Source organism: Apodemus sylvaticus, chromosome X (genome assembly GCF_947179515.1).
Source record: "Apodemus sylvaticus chromosome X, mApoSyl1.1, whole genome shotgun sequence".
Lineage (NCBI taxonomy): Eukaryota > Metazoa > Chordata > Mammalia > Rodentia > Muridae > Apodemus > Apodemus sylvaticus.
The window spans coordinates 67,103,216-67,119,911 of record NC_067495.1 but is presented as its reverse complement, the minus strand read 5'-3'; positions in this window follow the sequence as shown (position 1 = coordinate 67,119,911).

The following is a 16,696-nucleotide window of genomic DNA, read 5'->3' as shown; positions in this document are numbered from 1 at the left end:
AATTTTTAGGCAAATGGATGGAGCTGGAGAACATCATACTAAGTGAGGTAACCCAGATTCAAAAGGTGACTCATGGTATGCACTCACTAATAAGTGGATATTAACCTAGAAAACTGGAATACCCCAAACATAATCCATACATCAAATGAGGTACAAGAAGAAAGGAGGAGTGGCCCCTTGTTCTAGAAAGACTCAGTGAAGAAGTATAGGGCAAAACCAGAACGGGGAAGTGGGAAGGGGTGGGTGGGAGGACAGGGGGAGAGAAGGGGACTGACTTATGGGACTTTTGGAGAGTGGACTGCTAGAAAAGGGGAAATCATTTGAAATGTAAATAAAAAATATATCGAATAAAAAAAACTTATAAAAAAAGAAAACAATTAGCAGAGTTATAACACATTATTAATGGATATGTAATAAATAATATTACTGTGATAGCAATAATGAGAGATTATTGGTAGGAATGAGAAAAATACAATATTTTTGTGTGTAATTCATTTATGTTGTTTGTAGCTTAAAATTTCAGATATTTATAGGCTATTTTACTTAAGAGTCATGATATTCATAAAAGTTTATAGAGGATTCATGAAAAAAAGGAGAAACAAAGGAAAATAACCCCCTTTAAAAATCACAAAGAAAGACAATAAAAGAAAAGAAATAATGAAGGAACTGGAAAACTGGAAAAATGCATTTTTCTAGTTAAAAATATACAGTACTGTAATGATTTTCCAAACATGCATATATTATACCTACAGAAATCAACTCATATTGCCTTTGAATATACACGTGGACTGGAAGTGAATAGATGGTCCAAGATTTTACATGCAAATTGTAAGCAAAACAGAGCAAGGATGGCTAAACTGAGGTTAGACAAAACAGACTTTTAGATTCCAGCAATCAGAGAAAACCAAGAAAGTTATGTAAAAAGAAAGAGATAAATTTGTGAAGACAGTAAGATAATTTTTGTCTGACAGTCCTGCTTGGGATTTGTGGTTATATTGTCAACTTGCTACATGCTAGAGTTATCTGCAAAGTGTCCCCTCATTTGAGAAAATGCTTTTATCCTGATTGCCTGTAAGCAAGTTAGTAGGGCATTTTCTAGATTAGTGATTGATGGGGAAGGCCCAGTCCACTGTACAATTCTACTCCTGTGCAGATGGCCCTGACTGGTAAAAAGAAGCAAGCTGAGCAAGCCAGAAAGCAGTGTTTCTCTGTGGCTTCTGCTTCAGTTCCTGCTCTAGCATCCTTTGATGATGAACTGTGATGTGGAACTACAGGGTAAAATAAACCCTTTCCTCTTGGGTTTCATTGTTGTTGTTGTTGTTGTTTTTGTTTTTTGTTTTATGTTAGTTTTTGGTCATGGTGTTGTATCACAGAGATAAAAACCCTAAATGAGGTGATGACCTTATTGTATTAAACTTGAAGCAGTAGATCTGGGGGAGAAGGAAAGTGCAGATGAATTGGGAGTAGTGGAAGGAGGGCAGGCTGTGATGTGGATGCATTTTATGAGAGAAGAATAAATAATCAATAAGAAAATCCACACTAGGAGGTAATCTGGAAAACATACATACACACACACACACACACACACACATACACACATTATATATATAAACTAATTGAACATTATAAATTTTAAAATAAAATTACAAAATATATTTGGGCATGGGAAAATGTGATGGTAATACATAAAAATGTATGAGCTATACCAAAATCATTTCTAAGTAACAAGGTTACAAGCAGTAGTTTTTTACATTAGGAAAAGAGAACCAAGTTTGAAGATGCACACTTGTAATCTCAGAACTCCAGAGTTGAAGTAAGAGATTCATGAGACCAAAGACAGCCTAAGATACATAATCATATCTTGCATCCAAATAATTAAAAAAGAGGGTGAGGGAAAAAAGAACAGAATGGAAGGAAGGAGGGAGAGAGAAGTATTAAAATCAATTAATGTGATATATCACATGATCCTTTTATTCATAAGGTGAAGACATTTGGAAAAGTAAATATTCTTTCATGACAAAAAGTCTTTTTTCTACACACTGATTCATTGTGGGTCTTTGTGTTAACTGCTGTCTACTACTAGAAGAAGCTTCTAGAAGAAGCTTCCATTGAGGAACCCCCTGATGAGGGTTGAGAGGCAGAAGGTATGGATACAGCTGCTCTAGTGTCTGACAAAATGCATTTGAAACAGAAACTAGTCAGAAGAGATAGGGAAGGACATTTCATAATTAGTAAATGAAAAATCCACCACAGGATATTGCAATTCCAAACATTTATGTGCCAAAATGCCTGCTCAAGTTCATAAAAGAAGCATTAAATCTAAATGTAGTTTGATAAACCCAGAGCTAGTATGTAACATAAATACCCCACTCTTACCAAATGAAAAGTCATTTAGACAAAAACTAAATAAACCCTAAAGTTAAATGACAATAAATAAAATTAATCTAATAGATATTTACAAAACATTCTACCCAAGTACTAAAGAGTGAACTTCTCAATAGCCCATGAAACTTTCTCCAAATGGATGACATATTAGGACACAAAGCAAATTTAAGAAAATTGAAAATATTCTGCAGTCTATTTGGCTACAAGGAAATAAAGCTGGATATCAACAAACGGAATTGCAGAGAGTACACAGTTCATGGAAACAAAATAACACACAAGAGAATAAAAATTAGGCCAAGAGAGATATTAAGAAATAAAATGTTAAATTCCTCGAAGTGAATAAAACTGAAAATACAACACTGAAAAATCTATGTGCACAATGAAGTCAGTCCAAGGAGGATAGTTTAGCAGTGACTTCATCATAAAATGGGGAAACGTTCAAATTAACACCTTAATAATATACCTGAAACCCTTGGTAAAACAAGAACAAATAATAACCAGAGAGAGTCAACTGGAAGAGACAATCAAGGGTTGAAATTAATAAACTATAAAAAACGCACCAATATAAAGAATAAAGGAAATGAAAAAAGCCAGTTCATTAAAAAATAAGATAGAAAAACTTTTAACTAAATTGATCAAAAGAGAAAGGACCCAAATTAACAAAATCAGATATGAAAAATGAAAACATTACAACAAATACAGAGATAATGCAGAGAATCATAATACATAATATTAAAATCTACATTCTGCTACACTGGAAAAGTTAAAATAAACTGATAGGTTTCTAGACATGTATGACCTACCAAACTTAAACCAAGAAGTAAACAATTTAAATACACTTATATTAACCAATGACATAGAATCAGTAAAGCAATAAATTAAAATCTCCCAACTAGGGGCCTGTAGAGATGGCTCAGTGGGTTAAGAGCACTGCTCTTCCAGAGGTCCCAAGTTCCATCCCCAGTAACCACATGGTGGCTCACCATCTGTAATGGAATCCAATGCACCCAATGCATTCTTGTGTCTCTGAAGACAGCTATTATATATCTCCAAACTAAAAGAAGCCTAGGACTAATTAGACAAGGGCATAATTCTATCATATCTTCAAAAACTAATTTACTAAATTATTCAATAAAATTAGAAAGAAACTTGCAGTTTCTTTTTATTGAGCCACTATCACTCTGATTTCCAAAACCCAGAAAACCAACAAAAGTACATAATTGTGGCTCATTCTCTAATGAACATAAATTCAAAAATTCTCAATAAAATATGTGCAAACAAAATCAAGAACACATCAAAAGTTAACCTCGACCATCAAGTCAGATTTATACCAGAAATGTAGGAATGAGTCAACATACATAAGTCAATAAATGTAATCCACCACATAAGCAAACTCAAGGGCAGATACCACATGTTAATCTCCTTATATACAGAAAAAGCCTTTGACAGAATCCAACCTCCCTTTATAGTAAACATCCTCAAGATTACAGGAAGCCTGCAGTTTGTGAAAATCTCAGAGACAGTGAGAGGATTTGGTGAGAAAGTGATTGCTTCGAGATGGGTTCATAATCAAGAGGAGGCTCATGTTGTCATTTCCCATCGATTCAAGGACTGTAGTCATGTAGTAGTACCTTTAGAAAATGACTACAAGTGTGTAATTAATTTTTTAGGCTAAGTTCCTGTGGAGGGCCAACATTAATGAACTACAAGTTAGTTAAACTAGGAACAATTTTCAAGAGATTCTTAGTTCATGCAGCAAGAGATGAGTATGGATATAGGTACTAGGAGAATTTGGTTGGTAGTCCTGTCCTCTGTAGCCAGAAGACAATCTCACCCTCTGAGGGTTAGCTATGTAGACTGATAGCACCAATCCTGAAGTTAGTAGATTCTTCAACATGCAGAGCCATCTATCTGCTGTTCACTATTGATAGAATAAGACCTCTGAGCTCACGTCCACTGAATTATTCAACTTCCAAAACCTGCTTGTTCCCACAGGATTTTTAAGGCAGACAGGGATTTCAAAGCAGTAAGACTGATCTTTCAGATCTCTGTGCTATGTCTCGCCTACCATACCCAATACCCTAGGGAGACATTCCTTGGCTTGGATATTAGCCACATCAGAGTGTACAAACTTAGGAGTCTCTGGAGCCTGAGAGAAATTGCTACTCCCACAGGCTGCATAGCTGAGTGCAGCCTCAAGAGGCTCTTGATATGTAAAAAAAAAAAAAAAGAGAGAGAGAGAGAGAGAGAGAGAGAGAGAGAGAGAGAGAGAGAGAGAGAGAGAGAAGCTTCCAAAGTGAAGACAGCCTTATCAGACATTTGATGGTTGACCTGCCTGAGCTCTCAGATAGCCCAAAGGGTAGGAAAGTAACATAACTCAGTTTCAACTGACCACCATCTCCAGCTCTCAGACTCTAAGATTAAAAGGCCCAGAAAGAACCCACTTCAGTAATTTGCCTGGTTTCCAATCTAATTTATAAATATGTATGTATATTTCATTTTCTGTTGGTAACCTTGTTTCCCCTTTTACCTTCTCTCCTAATACATTGGTACTGCTTTTATTTATTTTTAAGATTTTCAAGTTGTTATTATTTATTTCTCTTTGATGTTTATCTAAGCTCATTTGCGCAATTTATGACACAACCATATTTTTATCTCTTGATTTTCCATTATTTATTTTTTCTTTAATTTATCCCTCTTTTCTTTCCTTCTTTCCTTTATTAATCTATTTTTATTTTAATTTTATCCTGCATAAATTTTAACTCCCTATCTTATTTTAAATTATTATTAACATTTTCTGTTGGAAGGTCATATATGTATATATATATATATATATATATACATATATATATACATACATATATATACATATATATACATATATATACATACATACATATATATATATATATAGAGAGAGAGACTTTAACAAACAAACAACCAAAATTGGACTAGAAATTCCAAATGGAGCTCAAGATTTTGAACAAGCAAAAAACCTTGCCAAATGAGAGATTCAACAAAAAAAAGACATTGTAGAAAGTATCATGAAGAGAGTATCTGAAGCAAAAGTTTGGAGCAAATGCCATTTTACATTTTTAAATGAATGAAGAAGCATATGAAACACTACATTTTTGTGTAGACAGCAGTAACCAAAACAATTGTAAAACTGCAATTGCAAAATAACCAAGGGAATCATTGTAGAAAAAACCTGAAAGTATCAATTATATCATTAATGACACTAGAAAAGTAAGATTCTAGGATACTAATATAATAAAGCTAGATTTCAAAGTTAATGAACCTAAAATATTTGTGAATAATAAAAAAGCAAGGTGTACTTGCAATGGGAGTGAAGAAGAAGAAGCAGAACAAAAGAGAGGCTGCATGCAATGACTATGTAAGAAACAAGAGCAAGGGAGGAATGCTCCTGGGAAATGGGAGGACTTAAAGCTGCTAATTAAAATGTGTCAGTATAGAAAGAATTGAAAGAGGGGAAGAAAGTCTGAAATCAACATTGGAAATAAAAATAGGATAGCTGAAAATTGTAGCAAAAGGGAGAAGCAATTCATCAATAAGAAATAAACCAAATGGAACACAGTAGCTCTAACATGCTCCCCTGAAGGGGGAGGGGAAAGTCGTTTCCAAAAGGAAAAGTAGATTTTCTGATTGAGGATGGTGAAAGTTGCAGTTTTGGTGAGACAGTGATCTTTCTGGTCAGCAGAAGAGAGGAATTCCCTCTTGTTTCTGTATAAGACATGGAGAACAGTGGACAGGTGCCTCAGGGCACCTGTCCACTGTTCTCCAGCTCAAAAGTGAGCTATCCTGGGAGCTGAGAATTGAGAGCAGCCACAAATCAAGGAGACTGAATTTAACTTGGCACCACCTCAGAGTGAGAGACAGCCCTGGGAAGCAGTTGTAGAGAGTGGGAGAGCCAGACATTGACAAGCTAAAAAGTGCAGGCTGCATGAGTCTTTATTTAGGCACTGAAATGCATATCCCTGTATTTCAGGGAGCAGATCTCATCAACTGAGAATAACACTGGAATCTAGTAGCTCCTGCCTGAGGTCAGCAGGTGGAACAATCTCTGGAGCCATTTATCTGCCTTTAACTGCTTTGCAGTCTGAGAATTCTGAAGTACATCCATCACAGATGGTGGTTAATACTCAGAAGGTCTTGAATGTACAAAGACAGAGCCTTCATCTGACAGATCTCAGTGCTGTGGTTGCTTCCCACATTCCAAAAGCATTTTAGAGATATCCCCAACTAGAACATTAGCCACCCTAAGGAATATTATCTTGGGAGGCTTGGGAGGGAGAGAGAAGCTGTCCAGCTCTTAGCAAAGTTAGTGTGGCCAGAAAAGGCTCAGGTACACAAAAAGGAAAATGATTAAAGTGGCAAATAACCAGAGAAGACATCAATTATGTGTCTAATACAAGATAAATATCAGCAGAACTCATAGGAAAGAGAAGAATCTACAAGTTCAGTTGACTAACTTTCTCATAATTAGTGTTGTGAGTAGGTAGAAAGAGGCTGATCCAACAACTCTTTTGTTCTTTTAACTTATTTTTCCTTTCTTTTTCTGACTCCTTTGCCTCCTTTCCTCTCCTTTATTGTATGTATGTATGTATATGTGTATGTAAGTATGTATGTATATATGCATGTATGTATGTATGTGTGAAGGCATATATTTTTCTTCTATTTTTGCAGCACTGTAGATTGATTCTACAGCCTCACAAATACTAAATTAGTATTCCAAGAAGCGATATAAAAACTGGGTAGAGTGGTGCATGTCTGTACCCTAACACTAGGGAATAAAAATGTAGTAGGGCCAGCTTAGCCAAATCAGTGAGTTCCAGGTCCAAGGAAAGAACCTGTCTAAAAAAAAACAAAGTATAAATAAATTCAAGAAGTTACCTGATACCAGTCTTTGGCCTCCACATGCACATGTACACACACTCACTCACTCAAACATGCACACCAAACACATAGACAAGTAAGACACCATGGTGTTTCATAAGATAATAACTCCCCAATTATCACAGGAAACAATATGTATGAAAATGGCATGCTGGAAAAAGTGTTCAAAAGTCTACTTATAAAAATAACGACTTCAAACTTCCACACAAGCAGATGAATTCAGTCAAGGACCTGGAAAGAAAAGTTTGCAACATAGAGGAGAAAATTAAAAAAAAAAACAAAAAACAAAAACAAAAAATGGGTGGGGCAAAATCTGTAATATAGACAAAAAAGTCAGCAGCACAGAAGAAAAATTCACCAAAGAAATTGAGATTTGAAAAAATATAGAAATAAAATCTCAATTCAAAAGAGGTTTGTTATAAATATCACTAAATAGACTTGAAAAAGCAAAAGAAATGAATTAACATTTATGCAGGATAAGATACATGTTAATACAGGAATGATACATTCAACCTATGAAAGTAAGTTTTTGACAAACAAGATGACTACAGCTAGCATAGTTAGCTTCTTAAAATTTATAAAGAAGAACATATTGTGACATGCAAAAATCAAGGGAGTCTATGAACATCTAGACACCACTAAAGAAGTAAAAGGAATACTATGCTCAGAAGTGGAAAAGGGGAGTCTCAATCACGATATTCCCCAAAACAATAAGTTTCATGAGGAGTACATGAAACAGGAAATGCAAGAATGAAAAAAATTGTCCTTGTTCAATAGAATGAACCAGCAAATACAAATAATAAAATAACAACACAAAACAGCCAATAAAAATAAAGAAATTAGAGGATAAATGTCAGTAATAATCTTAAATGTAAATAGTCTCAAGTTGCCAACAAGAGGACACAGATTAGATGAGTGTGTTTTAAAACAATATCCAACTTCATTGTCTTCAAGAAACGTGTGTCTTTGTAAAAGAAAAATAGCCTGAGAATCAAAGGATGGAGGTCGCTATATCAAAGAAAGGCCACCTGAATATAAGCATCTATACCTATTCTGAAATATGCTAAAGTAAAAATCTTACTAAAAGTAATCAATAAAGATAAAGAAGGCCATTCATATTAACAAGAGTAGCAATTCACTAAGAAATAAAGCAAGAAGCTAGAGAAATAGCTCAATGCTCATTTGCTTACTCTTTGACATGATTTTGAATGCCCAGCATCTGTGGAAACAATGGGTGTGGTTCCATGTTCTTGCTGTAACCAGAGCACTGAACAGGTGGGATCAGGAGGATCAGTGGAATGTGCTGGCAGTCAGCCTACCTTCAAGTTCAATCAGAGAACTTCTATCAAGGAATTAAAGTAGAGTTTTATGGAAATGGAAGCCTACTCTATGTTCTCCTTTGGCTTATTTGCACACGCACAGATACTTGCACACACACACACGTGCATATACATAAACCTCTCACATAATTACAGCACACATACATTGATGAAAATATACTAAATATAAAGATATATGCAGAATATTGTGGCTCTACACATTATAAAACAAACACTAATGGGCCCCAGATAGCTCATCGATATTGTTAAAATAATAGGAGGTGACTTTAATACTAGACTCTCATCTTTAGATACATCATCCAAACGTAAAAATCCACAGAAAGAGGAAACAGTTAAACCACATCATAGATGAGTTAGACTTAAAAGGTATCTAGTGTATAGTCCCTCCAACAAGGATAGACTACACATTCTTTGCATTAGCTTATGGAATCTTATTTAAAATAGTCTGAATTCTAGACCACAAAGCAACTCTTAACACATGAAATACTTCTTTGTATTGTATCAGATAGTGTTGTTAATAAAACAATAAATTAAAAGGCAAAAGAGAATGCACAAATACTGAGAGCTTGAACTTTCGAATGATCAGTGGGCCATTGAAAAACGTCAGCAGTAAAATAGAAATATTAACAGAATGAGGAAAATGAGCATAAATTATGAGACCCCTTTGAATACAATATAGTTAAGACAGCATTAAGAGTACATCTTACATGTATGAAGGATTACATTAAAAACTCAGGTTTTTCTCTAGCTCTTCCATTGGGGACTTTGTGCTCAGTCCACCTCTGTATTTGTCAGGTCCTTGCAGAGCCTCTCAGGAGACAGCTATATCAGGCTCCTGTCAGCAAGTGCCTGTTGGCATCCATAATAGGGTCTGTATTAGAAAAGATCGAAGGAGCTTAAGGGGTTTGCAACCCCATAGGAAGAACAACAATATGAACCAGCCAGTACTCCCAGAGCTCCCAAGGAATAAACCACCAACCAAAAGACTACACATGGAGGGAACCATGGCTCTAGCCGCATATGTAGCAGAGGATAGCACTGTCTGTCATCAATGAGAGGAGAGGCCCTTGGTCCTGTGAATGTTCGAAGCCCCAGTGTAGGGGAATGTCAGGACAGGAAAGCAGGAGTGTGTCGGTTGGTGAGCAGGGGGAGGGGAGATGGGATAGAGGTTTTTCAGAGGGGAAATGAGGAAAGGATATAACATTTGAAATGTAAATAAAGCAAATATCTAATTAAAAATAACAAAACTCAGATTTTAAGCAAAATCAATGGAACAACTCAATATTTTAGAGCAACAGAAACAATACAACCCTAAAAATCCATAGATGGCAAGAAATAATATCTGGGAAAATGAAACACAGTACATAGAATTAATCAAGTAAAAGTGAACTTTTCACATAGACAAATAAGAGTAACAAACTCTTAGATTGAGCAAAAGAGAGAAAAGTCAAAAGTGATAAAACTGAGGACCAAAGATGTGCTATGGGACTTTCAGGGAGGGGGGATCCAGGAAAGGGGAAATCATTTGAAATGTAAATAAAGAATATATAGAATAAAAATATGAAAAATATAAAAACTTATATCAAGCAAACTAATGAAATATACAAGATATCATGGAAAAAAGAAACAGCTAAGATCTTGAAGATAGGTTGTGGAGGATAGTCATAAAAAAAGAAGAAAAAATTGTAATGAAATTCAGAGGATACTGGGTAGCATTTTGAAATCTTATATTACACAAACTGTGAGATCTAAAAGAAGTTATTAAATATATGTATTCTAACAAAATTAAAGCAAGGAGCTATAACAGATCAATAACAAGCAATAAAACTGAAATAGAAATAAAAACAAACATTCTCTCCCCATGAAAAAGCCTAGGATTAGATGGAATCAGTGCATGACTCTACCAAACATTTAAGAAACGTGACACAAAATAGAAAGAAAGGAAATGCTACCAAATTTATTACAGGAAGTCCATAATACTCTGATAGTGAAATTTAAACTGAATAAGGGGATACACAAACAAGGGGGAGAAAGAGAAAGAGACAGAGACAGAGAGAGATAGAGAGAGCAGAAAACCTTAGATAAATTTTGCTAATAAATACTAATGCAAACTTTTCAACAAAATTTTGAAAACTTCATTTATGAATTCATGAAGAGGATCATTCAACATGACCAATTTGGGTGAAACCTAGGTAAAGAAGGGGAGTTTAACATAAATGATGCAATAAAAGTTTGCAAATGTTTTATTCAAAAATTTCTATCATTTTTTCATAAAGATCAATCCTTGTTTTTCTTTTTGGTTATATCTTTATTTGGTATTGGCATCAGAATAATAATAACATTGTAGAAAGTGTTTCAAAGAATCCCACCCTTAGATATCAGAGGAATGCAGATCCAAGTGCTTTGAGATTCCACCTCATCCCTGTCAGAATGGTTGTCATCAAACAAATACATGTCAATAGAGGCCCTGATGTAGGGAAAGAGGGACCCTTACACATACTTGCTGGGAATGTGGAATGGTCCTGCCACTGTGGAAATAAGTCCAGAGATTTCTGAAAAGAAAAACAAATAACCAAAAATAGAACTACTAGATAACCTAGCTATCTTGTTCTTGGGCATGTATTCAAAGGATTTATACTACAAAGTTAATGTACATCCATGTTCATTGTGACACAATTCATAAGAACAAAGATGTGATATGTAATACAAATACACAATTGAATTTTATTCAGAAGTGAAGAAAACTGAAATCACAAAATTTGCACGTAAATGTATGAAATTAGAAAAAAAATATGTATTGAGTGGAGCAACTGTGGTTCATAAAGTCAAGCTCTACATATGGTATTTCATATGTGGAATCTGGCTTTCATTTTTAAATATTTGGGGCTTTTTTGGTTTAACTTATAATCTTGAAATGGATTTGTAATCTAGAAAGCAGCCATAGTGTGGTGGGAGTGTGACTGATGCTGAATAAAATGTGAAATAGCTAGAACTGAAGCTGTTCTTCCTAACATTTGCTAGACATCCTTTAGCTATGGCATGTGTCTGGGGGTGGAGCAATAACCAGATCCAGGAGTTTGCCTAAGGATCCCTCAACAGGCCACTGTGCACAGGGTAACAGGTGCAGCAGAATTGTTCCTCCCTACTCTGTCATTAACGACCATCTGGATTTGCCTCAAGAGGAGGGAGTGGGGAGAACTATACAAGTATGGCAGCAGCCATGACAGCTGTGTTCCTCTCTGCTGCTTTTGGCAATACTTGGCCAAGAACTTGGCTGGAGCTGGCCAAACTTATATAGAGTTACTTTTGGCACTATGTGTCCAAGCGAGTTTAATAGCTGGAGTCACACATTTGCTCAAGATTATTTCAATGTGCCCTAGCAGGAATATAGACGTTGGTATTTGTTATTGCTTCATCATGTTAATAACATGGTTGTGAGGATAGTTTTAGGGGTCAAGACAACAGAAGCCATTTTAGTACCTACATAGTCCTTCCTTTGTGCCCACACCCTTGATTTTTGATCCAAGTCTCCTCATCATTTGTTTTTCAAGTTGATGCACTTTATTCACTTTCATGTTAAACACCATCCTTTATAGTGCAGGGTATCTAGAGGTCATAGGTTACAGCCACTCTGCGGGGATGAGTCAGATTCACAAGCGAGCTACCCTCCAAATTAGTGCAATATATAGCCTGTGGAACCTTTGAAACGGGAGAATTTCTGATCCCCAGAGAAGTCTAAACTCAGGCAAGAGCTAATACTTAAGATGACTCTTTTCATTAGGATTTTGGGTGTATGTTTGATGTCAACATTTTCCAAGTCATGCTTACAATGCATATTTCAAGCTAGTAATCCATGTGACATGAGCTTGTGAGGGAAAGACATATTGGGGTATATTGTTTGTGCTCTTTTTTGTCAACAAAATAATTTATAATAGTTAAATGCCTGTTAAATATATATGATGTCATCTGAAGCTAAAAGTAATATGCACTCAATCGGTTTCTTTTTCTTTTATTTTTTTCATTCGATATATTTTTTTATTTACACTTCAAATGATTTCCCCCTTTCTAGACCCCCACTCCCCGAAAGTCCCATCAGCTCCCTTCCCTCTCCCTGTTTTCCCACCCAACCCTTCCTACTTCCCTGTTCTGATTTTGCCCTATACTGCTTCACTGAGTCTTTCCAGAACAAGGGGCCACTCCTCCGTTCTTCTTGTACCTCATTTGATGTGTGGATTATGTTTTGGGTATTCCAGTTTTCTAGGTTAATATCCACTTATTAGTGAGTGCATACCATGATGCATTTTTTGAGTCTGGGGTACCTCATTTAGTATGATGTTCTCCAGCTCCACCCATTTGCCTAAGAATTTCATCAATTCATTGTTTCTAATGGCTGAATAGTACTCCATTGTGTATATATACCACAATTTCGCATCCACTATTCTGTTGAGGGATATCTTGGTTCTTTCCAGCTCCTGGATATTATAAATAGGGCTGCTATGAACATAATGGAACATGTATCCTTATAACATGCTGAGGAATCTTCTGGGTATATGCCCAGGAGTGGTATAGCAGGATCTTCTGGAAGTGAGGTGCCCAGTTTTCGGAGGAACCGCCAGACTGATTTCCAGAGTGGTTGTACCAATTTGCAACCCCACCAGCAGTGGAGGAGTGTTCCTCTTTCTCCACATCCTCACCAACATCTGCTGTCTCCTAAATTTTTAATCTTAGCCATTCTGACTGGTATAAGGTGAAATCTCAGGGTTGTTTTGATTTGCATTTCCCTAATGACTAATGAAGTTGAGCATTTTTTAAGATGCTTCTCCACCATCCGAAGTTCTTCAGGTGAAAATTCTTTGTTTAACTCTGTACTCCATTTTTAATAGGGTTATTTGGTTTTCTAGAGTCTACCTTCTTGAGTTCTTTATATATATTGGATATTAGCCCTCTCTCTGATGTAGGGTTGGTGAAGATTTTTTTCCCAATTTGTTGGTTGCTGATTTGTCCTTTTGATGGTGCCCTTTGCCTTACAGAAACTTTGAAATCTTATGAGGTCCCATTTGTCAATTCTTGATCTTAGAGCATACGCCATGCAGGGTTGGTTCAATATACGGAAATCCATCAATGCAATCCACTACATAAACAAACTCAAAGAAAAAAAACCACATGGTCATTTCATTGGATGCTGAAAAAGCATTTGAAAAAATTCAGCATCCTTTCATGCTTAAAGTCTTGGAAAGAACAGGATTTCAAGGCCCATACCTAAACATAGTAAAAGCAATATACAGCAAACTGTTAGCCAACATCAAACTAAATGGAGAAAAACTTGAAGCAATCCCACTAAAATCAGGGACCAGACAGGGCTGCCCCCTTTCTCCTTATCTTTTCAATATTGTACTTGAGGTACTAGCTCGGGTAATTAGACAACATAAGGAGGTCAAAGGGATACAAATTGGAAAGGAAGAAGTCAAACTATCATTATCTGCAGATGACATGATAGTCGACCTACGTGACCCACCAAAAAACTCCACTAGAGAACTCCTACAGCTGATAAACAACTTCAGCAAAGTGGCAAGTTATAAAATCAACTCAAGCAAATCAGTGGCCTTCCTATACTCAAAGGATAAGCAGGCTGAGAAAGAAATTAGGGAAATGACCCCCTTCACAATAGCCACAAACAGTATAAAGTACCTTGTGGTGACTCTTACCAAACATGTGAAAGATCTGTTTGACAAGAACTTCAAGACTATGAAGAAGGAAATAGAAGAAGACCACAAAAAATGGAAAAACCTCCCATGCTCATGGATCGGCAGGATTAATATAGTTAAAATGGCCATTTTGCCAAAAGCAATATACAGATTCAATGCAATACCCATCAAAATCCCAACTCAATTCTTCACAGAGTTAGAAAGAACAATCCTCAGATTCATCTGGAATAACAACAACAACAACAAAAAAAAAAACAAAAAAAAACAGGATAGCTAAAACTATTCTCAACAATAAAAGAAATTCTGGGGGTATCAGTATCCCTGACCTCAAGCGATATTACAGAGCAATAGTGTTAAAAACTGCATGGTATTGGTACAGTGACAGGCAGGTGGATCAATGGAACAGGATTGAAGATCCAGAAATGAACCCACACACCTATGGCCACTTGATCCTCGACAAAGGGGCTGAAAACATCCAATGGAAAAAAGATAGCCTTTTCAACAAATGGTGCTGGTTCAACTGGAGGTCAGCATGCAGAAGAATGGGAATTGATCCATCCTTGTCTCCTTGTACTAAGCTCAAATCCAAATGACTCAAGGACCTCCACATAAAGCCAGACACTCTGAAGCTAATAGCAAAGAAACTGGGGAAGACCCTTGAGGACATCGGTACAAGGGGAAAGTTTCTGAACAGATCATCAACCGGTTTTAAAAATCTGTTTGGAACATTCAACATGATAGAAATAGAAAAAAATTCTCTTATGAAGCCCTCTATGAAAGTAAATTGTGAAAGGTTCCTGATTAGACAGAAACTGTTGCATGTTTGTGTGGCTATCTTCTTTTGGGTTTGTTGGAAGATTATTTTCCTGCTTTTTTTTTATTCGATATATTTTTTATTTACATTTCAAATGATTTCCCCTTTTCTAGCCGTCCTCTCTCCAAAAGTCCCATAAGTTCCCTTCTCTCCCCCTGTCCTCCCACCCACCCCTTCCCACTTCCCCGTTCTGGTTTTGCCAAATACTGCTTCACTGAGTCTTTCCAGAACCAGGGGCCACTCCTCCTTTCTTCTTGTACCTCATTTGATGTGGGGATTATGTTTTGGGTATTCCAGTTTTCTAGGTTAATATCCACTTATTAGTGAGTGCATACTATGATTCACCTTTTGAGTCTGGGTTACCTCACTTAGTATGATGTTCTCTAGCTCCATCCATTTGCCTAAGAATTTCATGAATTCATTGTTTCTAAAAGCTGAATAGTACTCCATTGTGTAGATATACCACATTTTTTGCATCCACTTTTCTGTTGAGGGGTACCTGGGTTCTTTCCAGCTTCTGGCAATTATAAATAGGGCTGCTATGAACATAGTGGAACATGTATCCTTATTACATGCTGGGGAATCCTCTGGGTATATGCCCAGGAGTGGTATAGCAGGATCTTCTGGAAGTGAGGTGCCCAGTTTTCTGAGGAACCGCCAGACTGATTTCCAGAGTGGTTGTACCAATTTGCAACCCCACCAGCAGTGGAGGAGTGTTCCTCTTTCTCCACATCCTCTCCAGCACCTGCTGTCTCCTGAATTTTTAATCTTAGCCATTCTGACTGGTGTAAGGTGAAATCTCAGGGTTGTTTTGATTTGCATTTCCCTAATGACTAATGAAGTTGAGCATTTTTTTAAGATACTTCTTTGCCATCCGAAGTTCTTCAGGTGAAAATTCTTTGTTTAACTCTGTACCCCATTTTTTAATAGGGTTGTTTGGTTTTCTGGAATCTAACTTCTTGAGTTCTTTATATATATTGGATATTAGCCCTCTATCTGATGTAGGATTGGTGAAGATCTTTTCCCAATTTGTTGGTTGCTGATTTGTCCCTTTGATGGTGCCCTTTGCCTTACAGAAACTTTGTAATTTTATGAGGTCCTATTTGTCAATTCTTGCTCTTAGAGCATACGCTATTGGTGTTCTGTTCAGAAACTTTCTCCCTGTACCAATGTCCTCAAGGGTCTTCCCCAGTTTCTTTTCTATTAGCTTCAGAGTGTCTGGCTTTATGTGGAAGGGTTTAGTTTCCTTTGTGTTGGTGTTTTCCATCTATTATCCTTTGTAGGGCTATTTGTGGACAGATATTTTGTAAATTTTGCTTTATCATGAAATATCTTGTTTTTTCCATCTATGATGATTGAGAGTTTTGCTGGGTATACTTGCCTTGGGCTGGCATTTGTGTTCTCTTAGGATCTGTATGACATCTACACAGGATCTTCTGGCTTTCATTATCTCTGGTGAGAAACGTGGGGCAATTCTGATACGTCTGTCATTATAAGTTACTTGACCTTTTTCCCATACTGCTTTTAATATTCTTTCT